Raw genomic sequence first — 6,213 nt, forward strand, 5'->3', positions numbered from 1 at the left:
TTTAATCTTCGAACTTTGAAACGCAACATGTAAAAAAAAAAGCAAAATAAGGAAAAACAGCTTTGTGCTTTGTGCATCTGTAGAATGTGCTACTAGGCCCTTTGAGGCCTAGCTGTAGGTTGCCTTTTTATGTTTATAAAACTCTTGCAAAATGCATTTTACGCCATATGAGGGAACTCAGCAAAGCAAGTTCCCACTTATAATTTGTTTCTAAGCAATGAACATGTTACAATTAGCTGCTCCAGTTGCAGGATGCTGGTTTGTGAGAGAAGTAAAATTCTTAAAATACAGCTTGTGTTGTTGTGGTTTCAAACAAACTCGAGGGTTGGCTGGCCAAGCATTATATTACTTCATTATTGTTATTACATGTATATTGCACATTTCCCTCAAAGAGCTCAAGGGGACCTATATAATTCTCCCCTTCCTCACAACAACAACCTTGTGAGGTAGGTTAGGCTGAAAGACAGTGACTTTTCTATGCATTTCTATAGCAAAGGTATTACACACACAAACACACACAGTAGCAGAAGGAAGGCGGGGGGGGGGCGGGACCTGTTGACTATTTCTACTTGGTATTCCCCACTTTCAAAAAAGAATGCACAATGTTAAAATTATGCATCCAGGGAATCCAAATTCAGCGCAAACCGAATCAGTATGCTTACGAAGATTGGTCTTGTTTACATATTTTATTTATTTTGCATAATTTATACCCTTTTGTATATTTCATTCTGCTTTTCCTAATCACGGAAACAGGCCTGGAGCTTGACAAGACACGGCAGCCTCAACTCACTCAGAGGAATCCTTATTTAGCCTTCTGACTAATTAGATTTTTATCCCCATACTTCCAAGCATGTCTTCCTACTCTTAATGGCTAGAATTCTGGTTTATTTATTTTTATGGAAACTGGATCGAGCACCCTTTCTACACCCCCTCCAATCAACTTTGTAGCATTCACAGCTGCATTTTAAGACCAACAGACAGGCGCCAGTATCAGAAAGCTGCTTCCTATCTCCTGCTTCTCATCCAATTTGGCCCATGTGTGTTTCCATGGAATTGGGGCACTGACACAGCTCTGCCAATACTCTCGGTTGCCCTGATGACGAATGGTTGATTTTATCAAGGCTGCCATTTTGAATGCCATTTCCACGCTTGATGTAAGTTACTGAGGCATTTTTGGAAAGGCCTACATTCACGATCTCCTTTCATCACAGGACTCAGCTATACAGTAAATGTAAAGTGTAATATACAAATGTGACACTAGATGGTGACACAGAGCTATGCAAAATTCAATGTGTTTTTCAAAACATTTTTTTTAAAAAAAGCATTTTTACAGCGTTTTTTTGTATGTGTGTAGTTTCCACCACAGTTCTCTCTATATGTTGAGTGATGGAAATGAGGGAGAACAAGCCATTAATTAATATTATTTATTTGAGAAGCACGCAGAATCAAACTGAATTGTTCGTTTATTTAGAAGAAAATCCCATGCCTCACGTCTATTTTAAGAACACAGTCTTTCTGTCAGAGGCTCGAAGCAGGGAGACATGGCTACCAGAGAGGAGCCATGACAGACTTTAGAAAATAAGTAAGCTTCAAATTCAAAAGAGTACCTCCAGGAAAAAAAGCACTTATTATCTGACCGGCAAAGGCAAAAGCCAGACAGAATAGAAAAGTCTTCACTAGCTGGTGGAAAACAGTAAAGGGCGGTTGCGGGGCGAGCAGCCAAACTTCATAGAGCAAGTCGTTCTGCATTTTGGGTGCTGCACAGAGAAGGCCCTCCTTCAATGTGTTGCCCTCTGTTTCTTCTAGGTGGAATGCAATGGCCTTTTTACCAGGGGCAGGAAGCAGGCTGACAAGGAAGGAGGCAGTCCTTTAGGTATCATCGAACCAAGCTGCTTAGGACTTTAAAGGTAATTACCAATGCTTTAAATTGTGCCTGGTGCAGGATAAGCACCCTGTGGTCTTTGCCACCTCATTGCAGCCCAAATACGGCTTCTGAAATGCTCAGTTGTTGCTTTCTTATCTCTGTAGATGATTGTGTGCTTTGTTGTGCTATATGGGGGAGAAGAACAGACAGAAACTTTGACTCGCAGATAAAGGGAACAACAGGCTCAATGGAGTTTTCAGTGTACAGATACATCTCTCCAGTGATAACCTTTGCCCAACTTAAGCAGAACACAGAAGAGATCCAAAGTGAAATTGCTTGACTCATGGCCACGGGTTGGCAAACTAAGTCCCGGGGGCTGGTTCCGGCCCAATTGTCTTCTAAATCTGGCCTGCGGACGGTCTGGGAATCAGCATGTTTTTACATGAGTAGAATGTGTGCTTTTATTTAAATGCATTTCTGCATTATTTGTGGGGCCTGCCTGGTGTTTTTACATGAGTAGAATGTGTGCTTTTATTTAAAATGCATCTCTGGGTTATTTGTGGGGCCTGCCTGGTGTTTTTACATGAGTAGAATGTGTGCTTTTATTTAAAATGCATCTCTGGGTTATTTGTGGGGCATAGGAATTGGTTCATCCCCCCCCCAAAAAAAATAGTCTGGCCCTCCACAAGGTCTGAGGGACAGTGGACCAGCCCCCTGCTGAAAAAGTTTGCTGACCCCTGCTCTTGGCAGTCATAGAGAAAGCTATTAACAACAGAGGCAGGGCTGAGATGTGGGAAGGGCTACGGCTCGGTGGCAGAGCCTGTCTTTTGGGTGCATAAGGTGCCAGGTTCGATCCCTGACATCACCAGGTATGGACCCCTGCCTGAAACCCTAAAGAACTGCCGCCAGTTAGTGTAAGCCGCACTGCGCTAAATAGGGATCAATGGTTTGACTCTATAAAGGCAGGATCCTACGTTCTCATGATGAGCAACCACTATGCACCTAGTACATAACCTCAAACCTTTCTCCGATGGAAATAGGGACATACTCTATAATAATAATACCCTGCCCATCTAACTGGGTTGCCCCAGCCACTCTGGGAAGCGCCCACCATATAAAAACATAAAACATAGAATGGTAGTTAGAACTGACAGAATATGCCAAATGGGCAAATTTAACGATGAAAATCGGAGACCAAGCAAGGGCAGATTTTAAGGAGGAGTGGAAATCTTATGTTGAATATTTAAAGAATTGTTGCATGTCAAGGTCCCCAAGCCACCCCCTAAATAAACCACAATTTACACAGAATTTTTGTTTAAGGTTTTTGGCATAATTTTGGCCACAACTTTATTAAAATACATAATATGAGTGGTTGCTTAGGCACTGGTTATGACTATCTGTCCCCGCCCCGGGACAGAACTGACTTCTGGATTTCAGCGAAAGCCGGTAAGGGAAAACAATATTGGGGAGAGAATAGGACTGGGCACCACACTGTCACCCCTCCCTGCATGCTCCCAGGGGCTTGCACGGCCCTAGCCCCTTGCCAGGGATACGGGAAAATGTATGGCAAGCCCCTGGATTCCTTTAATGGAATTCCCTTGCAGCAGCAGCATTGGAGGGACAGGCACAGCCAGCCCTTACCCCTCCACCAACCAAATTTTAACCAATCTCTAACCGCAGCCTTACAAGTTGTGACAATTTGCTGCGCAGTAGGCAAAAAACCAAATGGCACCAGCCAATCTGCCAAATGGACAAAATTCCTACTGGGCCCCTGCCCCAAAAGCAGACAACCGCATGACAGGCATAGCAATGTCAAATGCAACAGCCCTAAATTAGGGAGGGTGGGTGGGCGATCCAATGCCCACAGCAAAAGAGATTGAAAAAAGCTACGTGCCAAGAATATATAACCTTTGGGCCAACCCTCTAAATGGTAACATCAAAATCTCCCCAACAACCCAAATTGGCCCAGTCACAGTCATGGCCATCCAAATGGTCCCGCCCAGTAACCAAGAGCAGGTGTCCTGTTAGACCCCACTGCAACATGTGCTCCCCATGAAGGAGAACACGTGTTGTAAACGTGCAACAACACGGGTAGGATTTGAATGAAGATCAGCAGTTGAATACTGTGGAGAAGATGGCCTATGGAATAACTATAATAAGAAATTATGGAAATTATGAGGGAGACTATGGAAGGGTGGGCTGGAAGTCAAATGTGAAATGAATGTGAAGTGGGAAAGCATGTATTAATTTGTAAAGCTTTGAAATGCAGAAACAAAAACTATAAGGAAAAGAAACGAAACTGGGGTGACTTCTGTAATATTGTTCCTGAAAAATAGAGACACTTGGAGGGTCTGCTAGTAGGCTGCAGGATGTCACCAGGTGTCATCTTTCTGAGGGCTTCGCAAAATCCAGAGCTCGCTGTTAAACTGGAATATGATGCCACCAGGAGCTGATGCCATGGTCAGGAAGGCCCCACACACCCCTGGTGTGGTTTGGTCATCCTAGCCATGTGGAATCCGCCCACTGCTAGGGTGACATTTGAAAGACACTTACGTGGAATCTCTTTCTGTGTTCTTTCACTTGACTGTCTCAACACACCTCCAGCTAATGATGGTGCGAGCAAACGAGTGGTATGTTTGTGGGATGAGCAAAGATCCCTGGCAAGCAGGGAGAGATAAATAATAGAAGGGCTTCCTAGGGTTTTATTTCTGCTCTAAAAACAGCAGTATATTTTTCTGTCCCTTGCATGGCAGGGCTCTCCTGACTTCAGTGGAAGCTGTTTCCATGCAGAGCTATAACTCTTAAGCTGGGGAAAAAAAGAAATAGCCTGATATAAATAGGGCACGTTCAGTAATGTGCAGAACTAATATGCATCTTTCATTTGAACAAAGACAAGCAATGTAGAATTCCCAGGGCACCACTCTGAATACCCCCCAGGTAGAGATGTAATGGAAGAAATAAGAGTCGGGCAATTACTTTTCACTCTCCTGCTTCCTCAAAGAGGACCTGATGGGAGACATTTAGAAGTATTAATTTCTGACAGCAGGCAGGGAGCCAGAGGTCAAAGGGCAAATTCTTTTCACCATGACACATTCAGGAGCATTCAATTTATCTTTGTCATCTCCATCTCAAGTAGTCCATGCACAAGAATGGAAACAAAACACATAACCGGAAAGCAAAACAAGCAGTTGACGTCAGCTCCCGCTCTGAAATAAAATGTGAACAGGCATGGAAAGTTTCGAATATCAGCAGAAGAATCAAATGTTATACAAGAGTAACCATCTTTCCTTGAAATATATGCATTTGCCTTCAGCTCTATTTTCTCTTGCATGCCAGAATAAATATATTTGGTGCTTTTAAGAGTGCAGTTAGAAATTCACAATATATTGGTTTCTTTTATTTCCATACTGTCAGACTTATTCGCCTTAGGCAATGTACAAAAGCAATGCATTCAAATGTTGAAAATGCATTCAGATGTTGAAAAACAACACATAAAATATTGCAAGGCCAGGGCTTTGTTCTAATAGCAGTGAGATATGGCAGTAAACCACGTCAGGCTGCAGGTGGAATATTCCTTCAAAATAAATAAAAACCCTGCACATAGAAAACAAGATTCTCCTTTCAGTTGTTCACATTCTGTGAGACTGCATGGAAGAGAAGAGAAAGGCTATGCATGCTCACTGAATGCCTGAAGTACTAGGGCAGAGCTGAAACGTCACCTCAGATTTACTAACCTTATTCACAGTGTGTGTATGAAATTTGGGAGGAGTGTGAAGATGCATTATGGCGGTTTATGGGGGGGATTATGTGAAAGTTTAAGATTGGGCAGCACCATCTTTCCCCCCTCACAATTCTCCTCTGAACACTGCTATGTGATGACATCACATCGTTGTGAAGAGACTTGTGAGGTTGGGTCAGAGGGACTGCTGCCAGTTCTCAGGAGGAACCCTGACATCCCCAAACAGGGGATGGCAGGAAAAAAGGTGAGCCAGTGAAGATGCAGTGTACCGTATTTTTCGCTCCATAGGGCGCACCGGACCATAGGGCGCACCTAGTTTTTAGGGGGGGAAATAAAGACTCCTCTGCCGCTTGCCACCAGATGAAGCGACTCTAGGCACCAGGAGAACCTCCTCTGAAGACTGGACACTGAGCGCCTCCCTTGAAGGGGCCAACCGAACCTGCACAGAACTAAAAACATGTGAGGAGCTTGGATGGAAGAAATTTTCCCCTTCCACATGCTGTGCAAGTTGAAGCCCTGAGCTCCCAGACCCTGGGGGTGCTGACTGCGAACGAGGCAGTATATATAGGGTATGTATAGGTCCCTCGAACCGTTTAGACTGTGTCCCATT

General features: G+C 43.8%; 1 long non-coding RNA gene across 1 annotated transcript; it reads left to right on the plus strand.

Moving 5' to 3' along the window:
* The first annotated feature begins 432 nt into the window (after positions 1-432).
* On the plus strand, positions 433-5,887 carry LOC310759845. Its single transcript, XR_014546562.1, has 3 exons — positions 433-1,154; positions 1,807-1,907; positions 2,029-5,887. It is a non-coding gene; the product is annotated as an uncharacterized lncRNA (long non-coding RNA).
* Positions 5,888-6,213: the final 326 nt, after the last annotated feature.

The sequence above is a fragment of the Podarcis filfolensis genome, assembly GCF_964270895.1.
Source record: "Podarcis filfolensis genome assembly, chromosome: 3".
Lineage (NCBI taxonomy): Eukaryota > Metazoa > Chordata > Lepidosauria > Squamata > Lacertidae > Podarcis > Podarcis filfolensis.